Source organism: Eschrichtius robustus, chromosome 11 (genome assembly GCF_028021215.1).
Source record: "Eschrichtius robustus isolate mEscRob2 chromosome 11, mEscRob2.pri, whole genome shotgun sequence".
NCBI classification, from domain to species: Eukaryota; Metazoa; Chordata; class Mammalia; order Artiodactyla; family Eschrichtiidae; genus Eschrichtius; species Eschrichtius robustus.
In genome coordinates, this window is record NC_090834.1 from 65,397,636 (window position 1) to 65,424,396 (window position 26,761).

The window sequence follows — 26,761 nt, forward strand, 5'->3', positions numbered from 1 at the left end:
GATATGGAAGCAACCTAAGTGTCCATCGACAGATGAATGAATAAAGAATATGTGATGTGTGTATTTATATATATAGTATATATATATATATACACACACACAATAGGATACTACTCAGCCATAAAAAAGAATGAAATTTTGTCATTTGCCACAATATGGATGGACCTAGAGGGTGCTATGCTTAGTGAAATTAGTCAAACAGATAAAGACAAATAGTTATCGCTTATATGTGGACTCTAAAAAAAACAACAAACTAGTGAAGATAACAAAAAAGAAGCAGACTCACAGATATAGAGAACAGACTAGTGGTTACCAGGGGGAGAGGGTGGGGGGAGGGGCAATATAGTGGTAAGGGATTTAGAGATACAAACTATTAAGTATAAAATAAGCCATAAGGATATATTGTACAACACAGGGAACATAGTCAATATTTTATAACTATAAATGGAGTATAACCTTTAAAAATTGTGAATCACTATATTGTTATAAAATAAGCCGTAAGGATATATTGTACAACACAGGGAACACAGTCAATATTTTATAACTATAAATAGAGTATAACCTTTAAAAATTGTGAATCACTATATTGTTATAAAATAAGCCATAAGGATATATTGTACAACACAGGGAACATAGTCAATATTTTATAACTATAAATGGAGTATAACCTTTAAAAATTGTGAATCACTATATTGTACATCTGTAATTTATGTAATATTGTACATCAACTATACTTCAATTAAAAAAACACATAAAAAAACCACATAAAGTGTTGAGGGTGTATAAAGTGGAGTGATTAGAATGACTGAGTCTGAAATTTCATCTGAGTAAGGAGAGTAAAGTGGACTCATGGGGCGTTAAGGATAGTGAAGAGGTGGTAGGGTTAGTGGACTGTAGGTGCTCTGGGGTAGGATGATTACTGGGAATGCAGTGAGGAGGAGGGGGCCAAACAGAGATGGAGGGGCTACAGTTGCTGGATGACTGGGTCTAGAGTGTGATCATGGGAGTGAGGCCCTAAGGTAGAGTGTGGGACAAGTGACGGAAGGAGACAAGGAAAAGAACAGAAAGACCAGAGCTGGGGAAGTATTGAACTAACCAAAAATAAAGACAGAAGTAGTGTTGACAGCAGGCCAGGAATGGAGGGAAGTGACCTGCATGAGGAATGTCTGTGATGAGGATGGGTAGTGATGGTGTAGTGGTGCAGTCGGGTACCTGCAGAGTCAAAGCTGGGGGATTTTAAAGAAAATACCAGAAGTAGTAGACCCTTAGTATTTATCTAGGCAGAAGTGTTGAAGGAATGTTTTACGGCAATGGAATTGGAGAACTGATGATAAATATAAAAAATGATAATAATATGGATGTCAAATGATGGCATAGCTGAGCTAGCTCTAAAGACTTCCCAAATTATTTCAGAGGGAATGAGAAAACTGTTGTTTGCTCTTCTCTAATCTGTTCCACTGTGACTGATACTTTAGATTTAATGTCACCATAATATCCCAAATTTATAGGTCATCCTTCTTCTGGGACTTTGGAAGTGCTTTGTGTGGATTACTTTAATTTTGATGGAGCTAAAATTCATCATGTTATGCAATCTATTTCAGAGAGAGTCTGCAAAGAGAACTAGAAAATCCCCCGAAGTGTTTCTTTTTTACTTCCAAATGAAGCATCCATTGATCCTAACTCCACACTGCTGTAGAGGCCATTTATGTGTGGATTACTGAGGGCTTCTCTGGGGGGAAGCTAATCCCCATAGGTTCAGTTTGAGAGGATCCACTATGCAGCCGATAAAGATTAAAATTGCAGCTCTTTTCCATTACATTGGTTTTTTGATCTTTTAATTTTTATATTGTCTTATGCTTCGGTGACTCAATCACAGCTGTCTTCCCAGTGCCTCAGTACGTGGGAGCTGGGAAGTTAAACTGAACAGAGTCACCAAACAAAAGCTCTATAGCAGATGCTTTTACAGTAAAAGGTGATGTTTTAGGGCTATGGACAGTCATCAGATTTGATCCAGGGAAGCATATGGAGAGGAGTGGGTATTACATAGTGCCCTTAATAATGCAGCTTAGAACATGGGGAAATGTCAGAGAAGGATCAGAATTGGCCGTTATACTACTAGATTCTTTTCTTTAAATTTTTTGTATTTTCATTTTTTTATTAAAGTATACCGTAGTTGATTAACAATGGTGTCTTAGTTTCTGGTGTACAGCGAAGTGATTCAGTTTTATATATCTATATATATATATATATATCTATATATATATCTATATATAGATATATATATATATATATATTCTTTTTCATATTCTTTTCCATTATGGTTTATTACAGGATATTGAATATAGTTCCCTGTGCTATACAGTAGGACCTTGTTGTTTATTATTTTATATGTAGGAGTTTGTATCCGCTAATCCCAAACTCCTAATTTATCCCTCCCCCATCCCCTCTCCTTTGTTTTCTTCGTCTGTGAGGCTGTTTCTGTTTTGTAAATAAGTTCATTTGTATCATATTTTAGATTCCACATATAAGTTAAATTATATGATATTTGTCTTTCTCTTTCTGACTTACTTCACTTAGTGTGATAATCTCTAGGTCCATCCATGTTGCTGCAAATGGCATTATTCCATTCTTTTTTATGGTTGAGTCCCTAGTATTCCATTGTATATATGTAGCACATCTTCTTTATCAATTCATCTGTCGGTGGACATTTAGGTTGTTTCCATGTCTTGGCTATCGTAAATAGCCAATTCTATGTTAAATAATAGTAAGATAAATACAACTTTGTATTAAAAGAATGATACACTGCAACCCAGCAGGGTTTATTTCAAGAATACAAGAATGGCAAAGCTGTTATTGCACTAGTAGAGTTGTTGTTTTTGTTGTTGTTTATAAATTTTTTTAAGTTTTGGCCATGTTTACACAAAATAAGTAACACAAGCTTCACAACTTTTCCTCAATTTATCTCCAGTCATTCGCTCATTTAAAAAAACAAAAAAACTTTATTGAGGTATATTTTACATACCCTATAATTCACCCACTTTAAGCAGTGATTAGTCAGTTTATGAAGCTGTGTAAGCATCACGATAAATCAGCTTAAGAACAGTCTCACCACCCCAGTGAGGTCCCTCATGTCCATTCACTGTTAATCCCAGTTCCAGGAGGCCACTAATCTACTTTGTCTCTATAAATTTGCCTTTCCTGGACATTTCATATAAATGGAATCATATAATAAGCAATCTCTTTTGTAACTGGATCCTTTCACTTAGCATACTGTTTTTTGAGGTCCAGCCATACTGTAGCATGTGTTATTAGTTCTTTCCTTTTTATTACTGATTAGTATTCCATTATATGGATATACCACATTTTATTTATCTGTTCGTCAGTTTATGGACATTTAGACTGTTTTCAATTTGGGGATACTATGAAAAATGCTGCTAAGAACATTTGCGGGCAAGTTTTTACACAGGTGTATGTTTTCGTTTCTCTTGGTTGTATACCTACAAGTGGAATTGCTGGGTCATATGGTAACTCTATGCTGAACATTTTGAAGAACCACCAAACTGTTTTCCAAGATGGCTGCACTATTTTACATTCCTATCAGTAGTGTATGAGGGTTCTCATTTCTTCCTCACCAACACTTGTCATTATCTGTCATTTTTATTATAGCCTTTCTAGTGGGTGGGAAATTGTGTCTCATTCACAATACGTTTTTGGAGAAACAAACAAACATAATCCTCTCAAGTGATGCCAAAAAAGCATTGGATAGAATTCAACATTATTCTTGATAATACCTTAGGAAACCAAAAAAGCCACTATCTTAATATGTTAAGAATGATGATGGCGATGACAGGAACAGTTACATTATAACTAGTATTATTATTAATAAATAATAATAATGATAATACGTAATAGAACTTAATGCCAGATATTGTTCTAAGCTTTTTGTATAATAACTCACTTAACACAGCAACCTTGAGGTAGGTTCTAGTGTCATCTCCATTTTACAGAGGAGGACTATAGACAGATTAAGTGATTGAATGACTGCACATGGCTGGTAAATCATGGTGCTGGGATTTGAACCAGGCATTCTGGTTGCAAAGTCCACCCTGTTAATCCTTATGCTGTAATCTGGAGCGTCTAATCTCAGCTGGGCCTCAGTGCCGCTTGATGGTTCTTCCCTAGCATTTGACCTCTTCTTTGTCCTTCTCCCATTCATCTGAAACTCTACTTCTACTCTCAGCTTTCTACAGTTAACTGTACTTCCCACTTCTCAGAGGAAATAAAGACTATACAAAAAAATTAACAAAATGGAACTAAACGAAGTAGCATGGCTGTGTAGTATCTAATAAAGGTGGCATTTCAAATCAGCAGGGGAGAAAATTGATTATTCAGTAAATGGTGTTGGAATAATTGGTTAACTCTTAGGGAAAAACACTATATTCCTGATCCACTTCCAAACATTTTCCTGTGGTTTAATTTTTACAAAAAATAAAACCATTAAAATTCTAGGGGAAATTATAGGATAGGCATTTTTAATCAGGATACTCTATATAGGACAGAAAATAATAACAGGGCCTTAAACATAGACGGTAAATTTTAAAATTCTCTTTTGCAAAGAGATCTGGAGACAGGCTGTCCAGGTCTGGGAGGCTCCAGGTAGTCATAAGACCCAGGTTCCTTCTGTCTTTCTATTTTGCCTTCTTTAGTGCATGGCTTCTAACTCAAAGTCACTTCATGGGCTAATAGGGCTGCTGGAATTCCAGCAGTCACATTTGTGTTCCTGGGAATGACAAAAGACCCTACCTCCAACCTGAGTCTGCTCTTTTTAAGTAACCTTTCTGGAAGTGCCACTCAACACTTTTGCTCTCATATCATTGATCAGAATTTAGTCAACATGGCCTAGCTACGAAGTAAGTTGGGAAATGTCTCTTGACTTGATGTATTGTAATTTCAATACAATAGGAGTTCTGTTTTTTTTGGAAGAAGGGAAAAATAGATACTGGATGGCAACTACCAGTTTCTGTCATATTTTAGTAGACGAAGCCTTCCTTAGCATGACCCCAAGGTCAACAACTGTAAAAGACAAGGTTGACGGATTTTGACAAACATAACAGCAACAGTTTTTTTTTCCTCTTGCAAAAGGCATTATAAACAAAGTGAAAACAAGCCACAAAGTAGGACAAAATAGTTGCAAAGGATGACATATAATTAATATTCTTAAAGTGTAAAGAAATATGCTATTGGTAAGTAACTTGATTGCCTATGCCTTTTGGAGAGAAGGTATCAATTCTTTGGTTCTTTTTTATATGTAGAGTAATGCATTATAGATAGTGTTTAATCTTATGTATACTTAAAAAAAATCCACATTGACCTTTTAGCAAGAGGGAGCATTTTTTGTTTTGTGTGTCTTCATTTTAATTCTTTGCTCCTCAAAGGCACATTCTAGGCTCATCTGTTAGCTGCTACCTTGTATTAATACATTTACAGTGATGGGATATTTGATTTAGGACAGAGTCAGCTAGATTACCTGAATGCTCAATTAACTGCCATGGTGAAAATCATCTGCTTTCAGATCGATAAGATCAAATGAGTAGCCATTCTCAGTTTAGTGCTTCATCAGGAAATGAATTAAAGTGAAACCATTAGTGGTCATTTTTCCAAATACTAATCACAGAATTTCAAATTCTAGGGACAGCTTTGCATGTTTTTAGTGGTTATTATAGACTGGAATGTTTTTTATCTGAGTTCAGGACTTGGGGACATTGGGAGGGGGCATTGTTTCTGGACAGATTACTTAGACAACCATAATTCTTCACAGCTTTATGTTACTATCTCTTGATTAACAAGCAAGTTGGAGCCAAGTGATTTTGGCTATCTGGTATCCTTGGTAACCACTGTTAGATGATGAGTCGAATCAGTTAAAATTAATTTCTTGTAAAAATCTGCTTCCATGAGAAAGTATTGACTTTGATGTTTAGATGCACAAGAAATATATTAGTTGTCACCAGATGTGGAGAATATTTGTAGATAAAAATCTACAAAGCCTAGTAAATTCAAAAAGTAGGGAAGATAAGGGAAGGCTGCAAGAGCTCTGCCCTTAAGGATGCTGCTTCTACCTGGAAAGGGAAAACTTACATAAATGAAGGAACCTGAGGCAAAATAGCCATTGTGTGAGCTTTTGTTCAGTAGAGGAATAGCCTTCTTTCCCTTGCATCTGGGAATGCTGTCATGACAAAGCTATTTTACTGTTACAGAAGTTTGGAAAAAGAACACTTTTTTCCCTAATATAAAATAGCACAATATATATTTTAGCTCCAAGCCCATTTTTTAGTGTCAATTTAGGAAACATCTCCCTTTGGTCCTGATAGTTCCCCTAACTGAGGCTTCTATCTGCTACAAACCACTCATTTCCAGAAATTAACATTTTAGGGGTATTACTAGAGCGTGGAAAAGCCAGTGCTGGACTATGTAGCGTGGGCCGGGACTGCTGGTTGGTGGGGTAACAGCATTCCCATCCCCACATTTGGAGCCTGTAGCAAAGGGTGGGCTAGAACAACCATTGTATAGAATGTGCCCTGGTTCCCTGCAGGCCACACATTTCCCTAGGGGGGCCTGGGGAGGAATGGATAGTCCCGATTTCAGTTCCACATCGGATTTTGGCTGCTACTAACTTCAGGTATTCTGCTTGCTCTCAGAGGAGCTATAAGATAGAAATTTAAAGGAGAAAAATCAGGTGCTGAGCTATAACAAGGTAAATCACAGCTTCATTTATAAGATTAGGTGCTTAGAACCTTTTTTACCATCAAATCTACCTGCTCTACAGTTAAATGATTTCTAAATGAACACTTCCAGGTAAAAGCATATATCCTGGGCAGTCCATGTAAACTGAGTTCAAAGTCTGCTTCACCACTTACCAGCTGTATCATGTAGGGATGGACACCTAACTTCTTGGTGTCTCAGTTTTCTTATCTTCAAAATGAGGTAATGATGTTTATAGGGGAACTTTAAGGTGTAAATGATGTGATGGATTTGCGACAGGGCCTGGCACTTGGAGCTCAGTCAATGCCAGTTCTCTTATTACTCCTCTGGGGAAAGACTTCTCTGAGTTTCAGAAAATCTGCTCATCCTTTATTTTTGCTTTCTTTTACTTCTTCCATTAATCTCTCTTCTTGTATTCCACCCATCTTCTGGTGCCCTACTCCATTATTGTTTTCTCTCCTCTTTCTTCATCTTATCCCCTTTTGATTCGTTTTATCCTCCAAACTTGTTATTAGCTCTTTTCTGCTGCTGTTTATAAGTGAGAACATAATGTAATCTAGCTATTACATTATGAGACAGTCATGTGCCGAATGCTATGCTTGGTGCTGAAGTTATAATGAAGGAGAAGGACGTGGTCCTTGTCCTCAAGGAGATTACCTTCTAGTAGAGGATATAGACAAATACAGTGGGCCCTCAGTATCTGCGGGTTCTGCATCTGCAGATTCAACCAACTGAGGATGGAAAATATATTTTTTTAAATTCCAGAAATTTCCAAAAAGCAAAACTTGAATTTGCTGTGCTCCAGTAGCTATTTACATAGCATTTACATTGTGTTAGGTATTACAAATAATCTAGAGATGATTTAAAGTGTATGGGAGGATGTCCATCGTTTATATGCAAATACTACACCATTTTATACAAGGGACTTGGGCATCCGTGGATTTTGGTGTCCATAGCGGGGTCATAGAACCAATCCCTCCTGGATACCCAGGGACGACTGTGAACAGACAATTACAATTCAGGGAACGTGTGATGTGTTATGGAAGCACACAAGAAGGGTACCTAACTCAAATTTGGTAGGAATGGTGTCTAAAACAGCTTCCCCAGAGAAGAAATAAACAAGCTCTTACAGGTTATGGAAGTGAGAGTTTAAGCACAGCATTCAGAGGGAGAGATTTTAATAAAGTATATGCAGAGGCTCGAATACTCGAAGTGGCGCATGACCTTAGGGAGTCTGAATGAGTTTAAGGTTGGTGGTGTTGAATTTGGGAGTTACAGTGGGGAATGTTTATGCGATGAGAGAGAAAGTTAGAAAGGTAAGTAGGGGGTCTCGTTAAGATTTTGAATTTTATACTAACGGTAATAGTGATCTGTTTTATGATGGTATCCATAGGGCATGGAGAACAATAGGAGGGAGGTATAAAGGAAGTCTGAGGTTTCTGATATAGGCAGCTAGGTCATACAGAATGCAGAAGGAGCAGGTTGAGGGAATGAGAGAGACCGAGCTGGGTTTTAGAAATGCATGTTTGAGGTATGTAGTAGTTGTAAATATGGGTCTGAAATAAAAAAGCAATTTCAAATCTTACTTTGAAATTATGATAGTGATTGCCTTTGTTATTCCCAACTGTTTTCTTTTGTTTTCTGGCGTGATTCTGGTGCTTCTGCCTGTCCTTACATTTTGGTGTGCAGAGTTGGGTAATCATGGCTCAATTATGTGTATCTAAGAGGGATCAAAGCATAAGAAGAACATAGTTGAGGTGGAGGAGAGAACCCAGTATGCATTTCCTGTGAAGGCAATTAGAATAAAATAGAGAGTGTTCAGCCTCTGGTATCGTAGGAATTGTTTACAGGAACTTGGAGGTTGGCTGCTTTCCAAGAAGCAGAAGTGCCATTCTAAGAGAGCTCCATGGCCAGAAACATGGGCTGATTGATGGTGATCCGAAGGGAAGTGTATGAATGAGGGTTTAGAGGTGAATGATAAGTAAGGTCTTGTCCTGCCTAAACGTAACCTCCAAGATGAGATATGTCTCTAAATCAACTAATTTCATGTAAGAGACAGTTGTGGTTTGGTTATTGCTGAATTTATCTAAAAATGTTTGGAGTCTATTTTTATTTCTGGCTTGTACGCCCTTTGAGATAAAGTCCTATGATAAGTTCATTACCTGCTGGGCTATGCAGAGCTGCCTTTGATTAGTCAGAGCTTGATTTCTCTTTTGCTTCCAGTGGCGCCCTCTCATTCTGATATTTCAGGATTTGTTGACCAAATCTGTGTTTCTGTAGTGTACATCAGTCATGATTGTATAATCTTTGATCATATCTCTCGTAAGTTCATATTTTCATGATGCTTGTTTGTCTGGTTAGTTTCTTCCCACACAGCTGGGCTCTCATCTTCATCACTTACTTGTGTTTTCCCTTTCTTCACCTTTCACATCCCACCTGATGCACAGAACCGGACCTGACTTTGAATTTCTGGGGCTGACGTCCTGTGGTATAAATGGAAGAATGAGGAGTTTTCTCTGACAGGATGCAGCAGTCACACATAAGGCCACCTTCTCAGGTAACCTAGAAGAGGCTTCCTGACCCCTTCTTTATGGCCAGGCCCCTCAACTGACAAACACTGTTTGCTTGCTTGCTTACAGCGTCTCCTGTTACACCTGGTCCCTCAGAAAGATTTGGGAGAGCCTCCTGAAGGTTCTTGCCATCCACTGGAGCGAAGAATTCCTGGTAATCTAACAGCTCCATCCTGGCCTTGTAAAGTCCAGGTCACAGGCTGGAATTAGTTCCAGGCAGGATCGCACAAAGCCAGCTGGCAGAGGGTGCTATTCCTCTGCTCCAGTTCAGGGCACGCCCCTTGCCTGCTAGCTCTGCTCCAGCTGACGTCCCCTGACTTGCCAGCTTCTGGACTTTGCCAGTGTAGATGTTCTCTCTGCTGCCCATCACCTCTCCTAACGACCTCTCTCTCTTCACAGCCACACTTCTCCTAAGAAGTCTTATACTTGCTGGATTTCCTTCCCACCTTCTTCAAACCACTCTCCTCCAGTTCCCACACATACCATTCCTCTGAGGGTGTTCTAACTACAGTCATCAGTGGCCTGCTAATTGCTGATACCAGCAGGCCACATTTCAGCTATCGGAATGCTGCCGTTTTTGAAATGATGATCACTGCTTCTTCCTCTCTTGAATTCTGCAACACTGAATCTCATTCTTCTTTCTCCCCTTCATGGGTGTCTATTCTTCTTCTTGCCCCTTAAATGTTGGTGTGTTTTTATTAGTTAGCTTGACGACTGCTTTTCTCACTTTTTGCACTTTTACCCAGTTGTCCCTTCCACTCTCAAGATTCGCCAGCCTCCAATATGCTGATGGTTCCAAACCCACATTCTAGCTCAGATTCTGCTGAGCTTCAGACCTGTATATTTAACTGCCTCCTGAATATCTCCATCTGGGTAGACAAAAGTCACCTCAAATTCAACATGTCCAAAACTGGAGTCATCCTTCTGGCCTTTACTCTTGATGTTCTTTTGCCTGAAATATTCTTCACAAGGTCCCACAAGGCTTGCCACTCTCTTCATCGATGAGTCTCTGCTTAATCAGCACCTTCTCAGAAAGCCCCCATAAGTACCAATTTTTCCCCTGGCTTTATTTTTCTTTGGAGGACACATATCTGGATTTATATGACAGATTTTTTGCTTGTTTAGTGTTCGCCTCCCTCCTTAAGAATGTAAGGTCTGTTTACCTATCTGGTTCACTATTATGTTTATAGCACCTGGACCAATTTCTGGAACATCGTAGGTCCCCAAATATTAAGTGAATGAATAAATATCCCCCAACCCCAGACTGATTTCTGTACTTTTTATCTTGATGGGTGACACCACGCCCATCTCCAGTTACTCACATCAGAAACTTCGGTGTAATTCCAGAAACATCTGTCACCACATCCCTGCCTCCCTTTGTCCAACAGTCACCAATTCCAGCCAGTGTTCTCTCATAACTGTTTCTCAGATATGTCTCTCCACTCCATTTCTGTGCTTACCACCTTATTTCAGGCCCTCAAACCTCTGTCTGGGAAAAGGAAATCATTGTGCACTGTTGGTGGGAATGTTAATTGGTGTAGCCACTGTGGAAAACAGTACGGAGGTTCCTCAAAAAACCAAAAATAGAACTACCATATGATTCAGCCATTCCACTCCTGGGCATATATCTGAAGAAAACGAAAACACTAATTTGAAAAGTTACATGCACCCCATGTTCATAGCAGCATTATTTACAAAAGCCAAGATGTGGAAGCAACCCAAATGTCCATCAACAGATGAATGGATAAAGAAGATATAGTATACAATGGAATATTACTCAGCCATAGAAAAGAATGAAATTTTGCCATTTGCAGCAACATGGATGGACCTAGAGGGTATTATGCTTAGTGAAATTAGTCAGACAAAGACAAATGCTCTATGTTATCACTTATATGTGGAATCTAAAAAGCAAACAAATGAATGTATATAAAAAAACAGAAACAGACTCACAGATATAGAGAACAAACTATCCATGGGGAGAGGGAAGGGGGGAGGGGCAAAGCAGGGGTAGGGAATTAAAAGGTACAAACTACTATGTATAAAATAGATAAGCAACAAGGGTACATAGCACAGCACAGGGAATTATAGCCATTCTTTTGTAATAACTTTAAATGGAGTATAATCTATAAAAATATTGAATTGTTATATTGTATACCTGAAACTAATATAATATTGTATATTAACTAAACTTCAATTTTAAAAAAAACCTTTCTCTGGTATCATTGGAGTTTGTAATGTGCTTCCTGTCTCTGTTCTTTTTCTTTTTTAAAGAAGATATCTGTTTTCTATTTTATATATATACATACATACATACACACACACACACACACACACACACACACACACACACACACATATCACCTATCTATATATCTGTCTTTCCATGTATCCATCCATCCATCCATCTAAATTTTCTGTTAGGATATTATTTGTATTACTGACCCCCCATTAGAGTTTCCTTTGGGGAACCCTAATTTGGATCTGACAGAGGTACTTCTAGAGTCACAAAATTCTCTCTACCAGTTACTAGTGACTGCCTCTGTTCTTAACCACCCAAATTGAGCCTCCACAGAAGCCAAAGTGGTCTTTCTAGAAAGCAGATCTGACCCTGCTGCCTTCCTTTGTAAAATTCTTCAGCATCCCAAGCAGCCAAAGGATCGTATCCAAGCTCCTTAGTGACCTATGAGAGATGAATCCAGTCACACGATGTGCCTTCCCTTGCTTTACACTAACAGTAGGGTGTGCCGTGCAGTTGCTTGCCTCCATACTTAAACTGTCCTCCAGCCTACCATGACTCTTCTCCTGACCCCTCTCTTCCTGGGGATTCTAACTCATCATCCTTTTAACACTTTCCTTGGGGTCTCTTTCACCTGGTTTCTCTGTGCTCTTCTCCCTATCACTGTTCCAGCAGTTAAAACATTTTCTGTCCCTGCATCTGCCTCCTTCATTTGATGGTGAACGCTTTGTTGGAAGGGCTGTGTTCTATTCATCCTTCTATTCCCCTCATTTAACCAGTGACTGAAGCATAAAAAGTACTTGATAAATGTTTGAGTAGATGAAAGAATGAATGAATAACCTGTCTAGTTACATGTTTCTGGCTGAATTCTGGTCACTGTCATCACGTTATGGCACAGAATTGCATTTCCAAAACCTAGAAGATATTAGTGTAGCTTCAAAATGGGAGTTCCTTGCGTGCTGTGTGCTACAGGACATCCTCTTTAGACTTGTCAGAAAGTGCCCATGTCTAGCCTTCCCTGTTGTCCTTTTAAAACCAAAAATCAGCTTAATAATAACTGAAAATAAAAAATGACCATTGGAAGATGATATTCATTTGTTTCTGGGTCTTATGAATCTGAAGGGTTTTCTCAAACAAGAATGGAAGGACATTTTTTTGCAATAGTAAAGTAATTTTGTTGGTATTATAATATGTATTGCGTCAATCATATGGGCAGTATGGCTTAGTGGATAATACCTTAAGGATTTAGAGTATGCTTTGTTGAAAGGTACTATTCCTTCCCCCAGAGTACATACTGGATTTGGGTTTTCAATGTGAAAACAAATATTTCTGTTGCAGAACTTTATCATCAGCTTGTTGGAATTCATGCCCAGAATATTTTGTGTTGAACAGTTCTGATTCAGTGGCATGGAGAGATTCGCTAAGAAGGACACTGTGCCAGTGATGCTGTAAACTTGTTAAAAGCTAGGAATGCTGCACTTTATTTAAGTGGCAGAGAAAAGCCAGTCCCAAACCGAGCTAAGTTCTTGAATCTGCACAGTGGTTTAACTCTGTTTTACTGAGTTCTGAGAATCTGCAGCAGCTTCCTGGCTACACGTGGACCTAAGGGTTGAAACTGAAGCTGCGCCTTACTCCGAGTGGAACCAGAACAGCAATACTGGTATCTGCTTTATAGAGGGTGGTTCTTTATCGTATAATTTCACTTGATATTATATTTGACTTGAACTGTAGTCATTCCAGATAGCTCAAGAGGAATGAGAAACATAAAGGATCTTTTAGAGTCTCACATTCTGACTCTTAAAAGTGGAGAAGAGGAGGAAGACCCCACCAGCATGGAAATTAGTGCCAATGAGCACAAATTTAAAGGGTTATGGGCACACAAATGAGGGGACCAGGCACATGCATATCTAGGAACTTTCAAGGGGCATATGCCATGAAGTTATTTTCGAGAATGCTGATGGCAAGAATTAGTTCTTCGGAAACATCCAAAGAATGATCAGAAATGTATTAATTTATGTTCAAACCAAGAAGGAAGACATCTCCATGCCTGGGGAGAGGCAGTGATAACAGATGCCAGGAGACATCCAATGGAGGCAGGAACAATGCCAGCAGATAGAGTTGGGCAGGTGGCCCAGTCCTCACAGTGGAGGATATGTGGAATCTAGAAATTCAAGGCTTGTGAGCTTGGTGTCCATCCCTGGCAGAGTCCTAAGCCAATTTAGCAGATGGTTTGTGAGCACCTAGAAAAGAAAAGGTGCCCCAGAGTTGGCTTATTAAAACCAAGTCATAGTAAATTTCCTATGCTTCCATTATTGGTAGAGTCACCCTTGACTTCAGCAAGATTTTTCATGAGGCTGCTTATGATAACCAACGAAGTCCTTTTTTTCACTGGGAACAAAGAAACCAAATTGGTGAAAGGGTCGGGGTGAGGTTCATGTCAGTTGAAGAGAAAAGCCAGGGAGGAAGGAAGATACCTCCTCGTGGCCAGCTTGGTGGGGCCGGTTAGAGTCTGCTTAAGAAAGGAGTGGGGAACTTAGATAAGCTACTATGTTCATGTTTGAAGTGTCTCATAATACTGCATTTCTCAAATTGAATCAGAGCCCCCTGCCTTCAGAGATGCCTGAGGGTGTTTATTTAAAATGTAAATTCCTGAGCCTCACCCAGAATCAGGATCTCTGGAGGCACAGCCTAGGAATCTATACTTTTAACAAGCTTCCCTGGCAATTATCAAGCACACATAAATTTCAGAACTATTGCTTTAAAGATAAGATCATCTGCTGTGAAGAGCATTAGCCAGTTAGAGGAATATAGGAATTATTTAGTTGTTTTTTATGCAGTTTAATTTTTTATATGATTGTGGCCCAGAAATTTCTGATCTTCCTCTATATCTAACTGCTCAGGGTCAAGCCCAACTCTGTTGCCATCTGGTGACAGCCACTTATGCTGTAAAAGCAGGACTCATGAGGCAAATCTTTTGTGCACAAAATGGTAATTTTGCATCAGGTCCAGATCTTATATAAAGAGCAATGAGACATATTGGAAGAAACTTAATTCAGTACAGTTTCTTGAGAAAGTTAGTCTCCATGCTGCCTGAATTGAGGGCAGCAGTGTACTGCTACCTGTATGACAGCCAGTTCTCCAGAGTTAAAAATGTATGCATAAATAATACACACACAAGTTTATTATAAATTTTACTGATGTAAAGGATGTGCACCATACAATTCATAATAAAATATACACTACAGTTTATTGATTACATTACAATTGATTCTCATAGAATGTTTGTCTTGATTTCTGTCAGACTTCTGTATCCATAGCAAACTGTGGTTGCAATAGCTCCAACATACAGGGTGGTTGATAGTTTCATTTATGTGAACAAGTAAGGTAAAAGTAAAGCAACAGCAACACGTCATAACTGCACCCATTCATCAATAATGTGAGCAGCTTCTTTGTTGAGTTGAGTAATAGTTTTCAGAATACTGGAAGAATTTATCTTCAATCTTTTGTGCTATTCACAATGTAATGGCTACAGACATGACACACTTTTAATCTGTTGACAATTTCTCCACCACTTTCTTAAGACGAGTTCAACAAAATAATAAATCAAGCCCTGATTTGTGGTGTTTGAAATATCTGTGATGTAAATTTTCCCACCATAGCCCCTTTCAATCTACCAACATTATGTCACTGAATGCAGAGCTGGGAAGAGATGTGCAGAACCACAACATTATATAATAGTTATTTGCACCATACAGATACGATATACATAAATCACCTTGAGAGCACAGATAATTGTAAAATGTAGTCAAATGAGTAGGAAATGGTGACTTTTGAATGTTTATTACCTTTGTTTTCAATATCATTTATATAATTGTAAGTTTATATAATTTAATTTTTAAGTAATGGCTATGTTTAATACCAAGCTATCAAAATTCCTGAAAATTTAACAATTGGCTCTTTCGAGCTGCTGTGAGCTGGCTCTAGCCCTCTACTGAATAGGGGCAAGTTTTCTGAGCTTGCAGACATGTGACTGGATGCATCCCTGCTTTTACACAGGAGCACAGATAGAATATTCAGGCACATTTTCATATTGGCATAAAATGCAGCTCTTCTAAACTAGAGCATAGCGGGAACATGCCTGACAAATGTGTCCTGCCCCTGGGCATCAGAGTGAAGAGGAATTCCTAAACAGATAAGGTCAGATCCAACAGAACAGGTTTCCCCTGTCATGTCTGGGAAACTATTTATGACTCATGTTCTTTGCCAGCTCTGTGTTTTGCATCAGTAGACATTCTGACATGTAAAGTTACCTCTCTTGTGTTGCATCCTACTGATTTCAGCAAAACTGTTTTTGATACTTTGACACTCTCCATTCAAGAAGTCCTTTCAAATACAATTATGATATTATTGTTTCTTACTTTTCCATTTTTGTCTACACCAGCTTGCAATTAAAATCTGATAGCAGCCTGGCTGTGGCCACTAGAATAGATTTTTTTATTCATTTGCCTAAAGCCAGATATAGAATTTATTTGCAGTTTGTAAGTTCTTGGAACTGGAAGTTTGAGGCTATCTGCCACATTTGAAGATACTAGGATTTGAGCCACACTTCTGTAAATTCTTATTAAAGCCGACAGTGCTGTGGAAAGTTGTATTTTTGACAGAATTTTTGGATAGTCAGGTTGTAAATAATATGCCTCCAATGCACAATCATATTCTTTCTTCCTATTTTCTGGCTGTTATGCTTACAAGCAAATTGTGCATTTCATTCTGTGCTCCAAGAGCATTTCCTGAGGTGTGTTTGAATTTCCCACTGTAGGGACCTGGGCTCTATCAATATTTTCTGTACTGACCCTTGTAATTATAGCACAGGGACCTCCTTAAACAGAACTTTGCTTACCTAACGAATATAAACACAAAATTGCTTTAAGCTGCTAATTGTTCTTTCCTGCTGTGGATATTGGTTGTGTAATCCAGCAACTCAACTGCTATTTCAGCCATGAGAGATCTTCTACAGTCTCTCAAATACTTCCTCAAGTTAAAATTTTTATGGTGTCCACTGATTCTTAATTTGAGTAAGAAAGCGTCTTTCCTAATACTGTCGTAAAAATACACATTTATAAAATGAAAAAGCAACTTTTTGCATAATATAAAAAGAGTAAAGTGAAACCAAGCAATCTCTTGGCTGGAGGGAGACCCCAAACCTGTTTCACAGCATTGATGCCATCTTTCTATTTTTTCTTTTCAAGCCGAGTCGCCATATAGAGAAACTCTCTTAGTGTATGTGCAGCTGATTCCATGGTTCAGGTTCAGAGCAAAAAAATGGAGCCATGATGAAGGGCTTGTATAAAATACCCTTTGGCCAGGTAGGTATTGGAGTGTGAGTTCACAGAGGGAGGCAGGTAGGCAGATGGCAGGCTAGGCACCCTGAGCGAGCTTCACGTGCCGGTTGACAGGCAGTGCCTAATTAGCACTTGCTCCCGTGCGCACCTCCCGGGGCGCTGTGCGCAGGCACAGACCCGGGGGCTCCTGGGCAGCCATCTGGGTCCTCCACCCCAGGGTAGCTCATAGGCGGTGCTGTGGAAAGTTTCGGAATGCAGAAGCCCTCCCAGTGCTTTCGGTGTTTTTTGGCGTCTGTTTCAGTTGAGACAGAGCCCCTTCTGGGCCCTAATGATCCTCATTAGTCAGAGTTGGGGATGTTTCAGCTTCCTAATTTAAAGTATGTTTTCTTTATTTATATTTCATTTAACATCTCCACATTTTATTTTTAATTTTAAGTATCCAAGTAATATATACACAATGTTAAAAAAAATCACACACTACTGAAAAAAAGAGAAAAGTTTTCTTACCTGTGGGTCCACTCTCAGAGGCAACCATTTTCATTTAATCTTTTTTAGTTTTAGGTTTCTGGTAATTACCTCAATACTGTAATACACTTGCACTTCAGTTTTTTTTATTTACGAACTTCACAATATTTGTAAACAAGATGAGGAATTTTCCTGTCTCCAATCTTTATTCATTATGTTATTTTGAGTTCTTTTGTTGGTTACATTTTAGACTCTAAAAATATTTTTTAAATTTCCATTTCCTTTTGTATCAACCTTGGACATTATCTCTGGATCTTCTACTTTGTAAAATGAGGATATTGGTTGACTTTTATGCTATTATAACATCCTGTATTATACTTATAAAGTCATCTATGTTTTGTCTATATATTAATTCTAAACATTACATATCAACAAATTGTGTTTTATGGTACAGTTGAAGCTTTCTTAACCAACTTCCAGTTATCTAACTAGCTGTAATTAACAGAGCTTTCAGTTTCTTCTAGAAAACATTTCAGTAAATATTGTTACAGGCTGGGTGCTCACAGACAGCCGGCTATTCACTGCTATTCCCTTTCATTCCTGCTCCCATAAATTAAGCTGAATGCTTACAAAGAAGCAGTTATTTTTGTTCCAAAACTTGTTTATTCTGGTTGTACTTATTATTGCGATTATATAATTTAATTAAATATTATGTATACTGATGAAATATAAATACTAAAAGAGACTTGTTTCTGTGAAAACAGAATCGAATGCTTCTAAGACTCAGTAAAGGCCTTATTTTTTTAAATGGTGCTGAATTAGGAGTGGAGGAGCATTTATGAAAGGTTGAAAACAATGATAAAAATCTAAAAGGATTCTCAGATTGCTTCACAAATATCTTTAACTTTTTATTCTACTTTAAACAAACTCGAGTTGAGCGCAAACTGCATTATGGGTGTTTTTGATGTAAGAAAGACAACACAAAACTATAATCAAAGAACTCATATTCAAAGAAAATAACTTCACCCTGTACCAAAGGATTGGTAAATTAATATTTTAGGTTCGAATAAAATGTTTACGTTAAAATAAGATATTTCAGGTATAAGGGTGGGGGGGTGGTTTTTTCTGTTAAGTGACTTTTTCAATTAACTGGTACCACCACATTAGCTAAGAGTATTATTAGCTTCTACTGTTAAGAGTACGGTGATTAAGAATAGCCTTCAGCAACTTGCTTTACCTTTCTGTACCTAGGTTTCCTCATCTGTTAAATTGTGATAATCATAGGGTTTTATGAATTAGCACATAAGTGATGCTTATCACAGCATTGGCACTTGTTAAGCACTCAAAGGTGAAGCTATTGTTATTGCTATTACAATATTGTGATTTTGTAAAAATTAGTAACTAATGAACCATGAAGTGTGATTGGACCCTCGGGAAAGGAGGCACAGTTTTATATTGTTAATCTTGTGCCTCCTGAAGCGTTCAGTTTCTGTATCCAGAGTCTTTAGCTGTATGCTGTCAATTGTTCAAAATCTGGTCATATTTTAATTGGTTGGATATTTGACTGTTACTTTCTTTTTTGGCATTTTGTGTTTCTTAGACTATTTTATAATATTTTCTATTATAAAATACTTAGGATATTTTGTAAACAAAGAGAAGCATATTTCTAAGTTATTAAATATACCCAGTGTCTCAATCATACATTTGATATTGGGAGCCCACTTTCTTCTTGATGGTATTCTTCCTAGGAGTTCTGCTTCCATCTAGAAATATTCTCTAACCTCCACAGAGCTGATGTCCTGGGACCCCATACTACTGGCACTTAAAAGTTAGGTACACTTTTATTCATTTCCCTACTTTCTCTTTCTTCAATTCCATTTTTTTTTTCATTTAGCTGGAGTACATCGTCAAGTAAACTTTTCAGAAGACGGGCATAGGATATAAATAACCAGTCCTTGCATTTCTAAAAATGCTTTTATTTTGCCCTCATTTTTATGGATGATTTGGCTGAGCATACATTCTATAATGAAAATCATTTTCTGTTGGAATTTTAACGGTACTGTTTTATGGTCTTCTTGCATTATAGAATTGCTTAAAAGAAGTCCGAAGGCAGCCTGCATCTAGATGTCTCCATGGTGCTCTCTCTAGCCTTCAGATTTTGAAATTTCACAGCAATGTGTCTGGGTGTATGCCCTTTTTCATTCACCTTGCCCAGCATTTCCTGAGACATTTACTGTAATCAAAAACCTTATGTCCTTTCACTCTGGGAAATGTTATTTTATCTTTATGAGAATTTCCTGCCCTCTGTTTTATCAGTTTTATATTTTGGGTGGCCTTCTAGATTAATCCTCTATGTTTCCTAGCTTCTCTACTGCTTTTTGTCTCTGCTCTACATCCAACTTTGTCTTAGAAGGCAGACATCTACCACAGAATACTTTAGTATGGGTAAATCTTTTGTTCTCTCCTCCCACTTCTCATAGTTTTTCCCCTTTACCATCATTTCCACACCCTCCCCCTCATCTGACTATGGAGTTTGAACATTAAGAAACAAGAAGACACCATAGTATATGAGTTTACTCAAGCCATTGGATTATGTTACTACCTCCTCAAGGGACCTAGTTGTCTTAGTCCGTTTGGGCTGCTATCAACAAATTACCATAGATTAGGTGGCTTGCAAACAACAGAAATTTATTTCTCACAGTTCTGGAGGCTTGGAGTTCAAGATCAAGGTGCAGGCAGATTCGGTGTGTGGGGATGGCCCACTTCCTCATAGAAGGTGCCTTCTCTCTGTGTTCTCATGTGAGTGAAGGGATGAGGGAATTCTCCTGGGTCTCTTTAATAAGGGAACCAATCCCTTTCGTGAGGACTCCACCTCCTAATACCATCACATTGGGTGTTGTTAGGATTTAACATATGAATTTTGGTGGGGACACAGACACTCAGTCTATAGCACAAGCTATCCCTAGACCCGATTTTAGGGGAATTTTGAGGCAAAAGATCAGGTAGGTTTCTCTCTCCTTTCAATGCCCATATTAATTTAATGTTTCTTTTTATAAGTTCATAAGTGGAAGCTTCAGAACTCTGTGACAAACACTAGTCAGAATGGGTTTTCAGCAGAGTTCACTTACTTCTTCTCAAGATAACATTCAGTAATAACTGAATGTAATTATCCACATTGACTTCTCAGTTCACTGATGTTGTGGTCTCAATCCTTAACTGTTCAAAGATGTGAGAAGTAATTGAGTGACTCCCTGTCTTAGAAAGGGGTCAAACTCCTCACTCATAACATTCTTCACCTTGAGATAATCTGCACCCTTATTTTATACCTAACTTGATTAATAGTGATGACACCTAATTGTAACTTCTTTCTCATTTTGGGGCAATGAGAAAGGGGCTCCCTTCTAGTTTCTAACAAATTATAAAGCAGGAAACATGCAGAAATTCCCAAGGTAGTATGTAAGTTATAAAGATGATCAAAAACCTTATGCTTTCATCCCGTTTCCTTGTACATTTTTTATAAGTTATTTATGAAAGTGGAGTTGTTTAAGCTCTGATGTGCCATGCCTTCCAAGTGACATATACCAGTCCCTATGTTTACAGTAGAAGAAAGCCTCATGATAGCATGGCAAATGGCAGAGATGCTCCTTAGACTTAATTCTGCGAGGTTGTCCAAAGGTCTTTTGACACAGACTCCCAGAGTCACAGCAGTGGGAATCAGTATGTTAGGGCCCTGGGAAAACCCAGGAGGAACCCCAGGCTCTGTGGGGTACTTCATCCGAAGTACTTTGGCAGAAGGGTTGAGAAGGGACTATGTACCTGTCTAGTATTGGTATTTAGTGAAGCTACGGAGTTAATGTGCATTTGTTAAAAACCTAACTCCATCAATCTTCCCCTTGCTTAGTAATTCTCTTCAATTTTTATAATAGTAATGTCTCATCCTCTCCGATAGTTTCAAGACTTATTTCTGTTTCATTTATTATTAACCCAAATATCTCCCTGAATATCACCAACTCGTGGGCCTAGGTGGATCTCCTTTACCGTATTTTATATGTAGGCTTGCTGTATCAGCAGCCTTTACCTGCCAAGGGGTGGGAAGGGCCCCTGTCATTCTACTTCTTGTATTTTCCTGTGAGTCTCCCGTGGAGGATATGGAGGAGAATAATATCCCACATAAAATGAGACACTTCCTTTGGCTTTGCTGTCTTTCAGCTGAGCCTGCTGCTTTTGTCATCCCTCTAATCCATACTTGCTGCTTTTGCTGTTTCTCTCCTCGGATGCTGTCCCTGTTCTCCTTGCCTTGGCTTCCTGCTAATCTCTGCTCTGTCTGTAGGCTCCTGCCTGATCTACCACTAGTGATCCAGCCTCAGTTTCTTCTACCCCTTTAAGTGTGAGAACCTTGCCTTCTCTACTGTTGCTGTTTGGAGTCTTCTTTTAAAAAACTTTATTTTAAAATTTTGGTTACAGTTTCATGTTTGTTTTCTTAACAAGTCTACTGTTTAATCTCTCAGGATTAAAAAACAATTATTAATCTTCTAAAGAACCGAACAACAAAGGAATGTCAAGGGAAGGGCACAACTGCCCCATTCTCCGGGGGTATAGTAGCTACTCCAGTTTAACACCTAGCTTCAAAACAAAATGAATTTTTATATTTTCTAAATGAAATAATGTACAACCACCATCTTCATCTGAGCTTATTATAACTTTCAAACACAAAGCTTCATTTTAAGCTTGGTAAAAATCTTTTAACAGGAATGATGGCCGACCTTAATATGTAGTGTGTATCTTACAGGAAATGTTTTTTAACAATCATAACACAGTAATAATGCCATTAATGAAGTCCTCAATTTAGAATCTGGAACATTCTTCCATCAAGGGGGGGAGGGGGAAATTCAGTCCAATGAGTCTGTCTCAAGATCTTCATCTCTTGTTTGCTCCACTTGTATTCTCTTCTCAGTAACTGGATTAATGCTTTGAGCCCAAAATGAGATATATTTTTTATTACTGTAGATTACATGTTGTTTGGTGCTCAGTTTCCATTTGTTCCTCTTGCTTGTGTTTTCTATCTGCTGCTTCTTTCTCATGTTGGCCTTTCAGCATATTCCTTCTATGAGCAGTCTGAAAGTTTCTTCCACCTTTTCTCTTCTTTTCACCTTCTTGATCATCTCCTTCCTCTTCAGCATCAGAGGTTGATGTAAGCCCTGTTTTAGCTAAATTTTTCCTTTTTGATTCAACTTCTTTTTCCCCCTCTTTTTTATCTGGCTCTTTTCTTGGCTTATCTTCTTCCTTCTGGCCCTCTTCATCCTTTTTAAGCTGCTTTTTAGGTTGTTTTTCCTCTTGCCCTTTTTTCTTACTTTTGTCTTCTTCAGTTACCATGTCACTCTCCGAAGGACAGGGCTGTTTTACCATTTTGGGTCTGCCTCTTGGTTTTGGAATCTTGACTTCTGTAGCTGCAGGTCGTCCTCTTTTAGGACTCACTTTTAGATTAACAGATGCTGTTGCTGTAGTCACTACTCCTGCCTCCTCGGTTTCTACTTGTTTTTCTGCCTTTCTCTTTCTCCCTCTTCTGGCAGCTTTTGAAGTGGTTATGTCAACTGCTTTAGTCACATCCTCGTTGCTGGCTTTTTCTTCATGGTCAGTATCTTCCTTTGAAACACTAGTTTCTTTTTCTTCAACTTCAACATCAGATGACGCATTTGATTGTTTAGTTGATGCCTGTTGACTTGAAAATTTCACTTTCGGATTGTTATCTATCTCCCATAAACCTTCATTAAAGCCTTTTCGTTTATTTGGTTTGCCATACTTTTCCTTATTTTCTGAGTAAGGAAATATGTCCTTTGGGCCTAAAAAAGCAGTCTCATGAGTTCCAAAAAAGAAAATGGGTAGTTTGTTTGTGGGTGGTTTTACAGCTCCATCAGGAACTTCATCTACTCGAGCTGGCCAATGAGGATAACCTTTCATCTTGGCGAAGATGAGGTCCCCAGGTTTGAAATCGCGAGTCATGTTTCGGGGGCGAGGCCGGGGGTCCGAGCACAGGGAGGAGGTGTGGCGGTGCGGACTGCGAGGGGATGCGGGAGGGCAGACGGCAGCCGAGGCTCCCGCGGCGGCGGGAGGGGGAGGATGCCTCGGGGTGTCCCGACGCGCCTGCCGGGGCCGCGGGCGCTGAGGCTGCGGTGGCGGGCCGGCCGCCTCTGCCCGCGTCCACGCAAGCCACCTGCGCCACCAGCTGCCGCAGAGGCGTCTCAACGGCTCCGAATAGCAACCGCCGCCGCCGCTGCCGCCGCCGTCGCTGCGCTGCTCCCGCGCGGCTCCTGGAGTCTTCTTTACTCCTGTATCCAGTGCTCACATGTTTGGTCTTTAGGGAAAAACTTTTCCTATCTCAAGCCCAGGTTGTATAGAGAGTGTCCCATGGCAATGCCACTTGGACCCTTAGTGGTACACGATGCTGATGAGTCCCAGAAAAGTGGGAACAGTTCTGTGCATCCTCAGGAGAGTACATTTCCATCCAGGATCAGGGGACCAGGAGATTGTTAGTGGAACACCTGTTTGTGGCCCCTTTCCCTACTTCAGTCTCAAAGCATCATTTGGGATGTGCCCCAGACTCTCCTCTTTTCTCAGTGTTCATCTAGCAGCCTACCTGTGCTTTCTGGCTGTGATCATCTCCAGTTCTTCTCTATGTACTTTGGGGCCTATCTTGTAACCAGCTTTCATTATGGTGAGGCAAACTACTTGATTTATCATGGAGATAGAAAGCAGAAGAGTGGTTCCCAGGAGCTGGGGGTTGGGGAAGAAGAGAATGGGAGGTTATTGTTTGATACGGATAGAATTTCAGTATGGGATGATGACGGAGTTGTACCGATGGATAGTGATGATGACTGCATAACAATGTGATTGTACTTAGGGCACTGAACTGTACACCTAAAAATGGTGAAAATGATAAATATTATGTAGATTGTACCACAATAAAAAAAAGTGAAAAAAGAAACCTACCTGGTTTATAGAGAAGTGAGAATTGCAGAAATGTCTTAGGAAAAACCAGCAGTGCTTGCTCATAGCTGTGGCTTTGTCCACGGCCATCAGGCAGAATTTCTGTGACTCATGGAGAGGGCAGTCCTAAAGAGAATGCTTCTGAGAAGAGTTGGTATCTTCCAGTTAAAATTAAGAGTAATTTGTATTGAAATTAAAGGGTTTTGTCTTTTTTGTCAATGCTCTTTAGAACAATTACTACATTTCTTGGTCATATACCAGTATTATTCATCATTCTGATGAGGAATAAATGCCAATTTCTATCCATGACTACTGATGAAAATTAGCGTTTTAAAAGAAACCATCTTCATTTCAGCAGCATGAAATATTTACTAAAAGGAAATTGACTTAAAAAACACAATTTTTAGAAAATTGACGGTTAAATACAGAGACAAAAGAGCTCATGCTTTTAATCAAGTGCTGATAGTCTAAGCTTGATCATGCTTTTAGCACAGGCAGATTCATGACCTGGGGGTACATTAGGATGTCAAGCATAGAAGTCCAAGGTAGTAAGAGGTTATATGTTATAAGAGAGTATGTGTCTTTAGTCATGGACCAAGGTTCAAGGCAGACAGAGGAGAAAAAAAAAATAGGGAAGAGTTTGAACCAGGAGTCCACTTTCTGTTCTGACTTTAAGTAGCCTTGTGGCTTGGAACTGTTTCTCAGGAGAGATATTTCTAGGGTTAATGTTGGCCATAACCATAACTATATGTCTCTCGTGTGTTTAAAAACAAGTCTACACCCAGACTCCACGTCATTTCCTCATATATCCTGTCTCTTACCGAACTATTGTGCTATGAGAAAAGTATTGCCCATGTAATTCCCTTCATGCTCATGGAAGCCTGGCCGTCCTCTGGCCTTACCTGTATAGACACAGAGAGCATGTGCCCAGGACTGCTCTAAGCCAGGCCGTAAGTGTAAGGGTCAAGGCCTTGTCCTCCAGGTGTCCAGCTATGCCTGAGGAAGAACAGGAGATTGAGTCTGTGTAATTCTGGGGTCCAGAGCAGTAACAGACTTACCAGGCAGACAGATATCAAGTAGAAGGGAGAGGTAGGGCCACCCTGAGCTGTCTGGTTGAGTAACTCACTTCTCCACTGAATGGAGCAGGAAGAGGTGGGAGAAGTGACCAGGAGCATTTAGGGAAAAGTCACTCTTCAGGGGAGCCAGGAGTCGGAAGAAGCATTCCCACCCTAACATTACACCTTGCTTTGAGAGATTTTTTTCTAAATGTTGGTTCATAAAGGTGGTTGTCAGAAACCTTTTGATCTTGTTCCACAGGGTAGATGATAGGTTTAAAGACTAATTGGATCAAAGCAAGACCAGATCTAACCTGGGAAACTCTAACAGAGTTTGGAAAGGGGTCCTGTGGGAGGTGTGAATTCTTAGGCCAATGCAGCAGTGCTCGGCTTAAAAAGAATTTTAAGCAACACTACTTGAAAGCGCTCCTACGGATTCAAGTGCACCTAATTTTCAAAAGAGCCAGGTGGGGAGGAATTTCTCCCCCCATTTTAGAGGTGAGAAATGGCTTCTAAAGAGAAGAGGTTGCAGGCAGCCCAGAGTCTTATAGAAAGTAAGAGAGCTGGACACCAGGCCTCCGAGGTACCCACTCCCATCTCCCTCCACTGCTGGCTGGACCTGGGCTCCCATTTCCCGCAGACACACCAAGGAAGGTTGCTGACCTCTTGGGCCTGTGTCTGGTCCCCACATGTTCTTAAGATTTGTGTCATGGTGTTCTTTTCAGGTAAAAAGTCCCCATTGTCTAAAACCCTGCACATCAGATTTTCTATTATTTCTCAAGAATACTAGCACATCTGAGTGTTTTCATTTACTTTGCACAGGCCAGAATCCCATGATACAGAAAACACTGTAGATTTTGCAAGCACTTCTAATGAAGCTGCATTAGAAGTGGTAAAATATTTTCTTACATGGATTTTTTTTTTCCCAATTAAATAATTTCTGTAGAGAATGAAAAGAGAATGGAAACCCAGTTGCAAACCTGAGGATAGTTCCTGAGCCTTCCTGTTATGCAGACAGCAGGGGCCCGGGTGCAACAGGATTGGGAGGTCAGGGATTATGGACACAAGAACCAAAACCCAGTTCTTATGTTTGCAGCTCCAATCACTACGTAGCCTGAGCAGCCCCTGCTCCATCTGGTTAAGGCAGAGGGGTGATGGCAGTGTGAAGAGGCGCTGGTCACACTTTACAAATAGAAGGTGCAACAGAAAGTGTTCTCTCAATGCTAATTTTAGGCCAGCTGCTTCGTTAACATAGGCAGAATCACCTGGGCAGCCTTCTGAGGAAAGGATCTGAGGGCCTGTATGGTCGGACCATTCAAGATGACTGTTTTCTATACATCCCCTGCTTGCCCA

General features: G+C 39.4%; 1 protein-coding gene and 1 pseudogene across 4 annotated transcripts in view; one reads left to right on the forward strand and one right to left on the reverse strand.

Annotated features, from left to right (window-relative positions):
- The window catches only part of SYT9 (synaptotagmin 9), a 192,717-nt gene that overhangs the window by 14,006 nt on the left and 151,950 nt on the right, over positions 1-26,761 (forward strand). The window lies entirely within an intron of this gene.
- Positions 22,353-23,651, reverse strand: LOC137771590 (PC4 and SFRS1-interacting protein pseudogene; annotated as a pseudogene).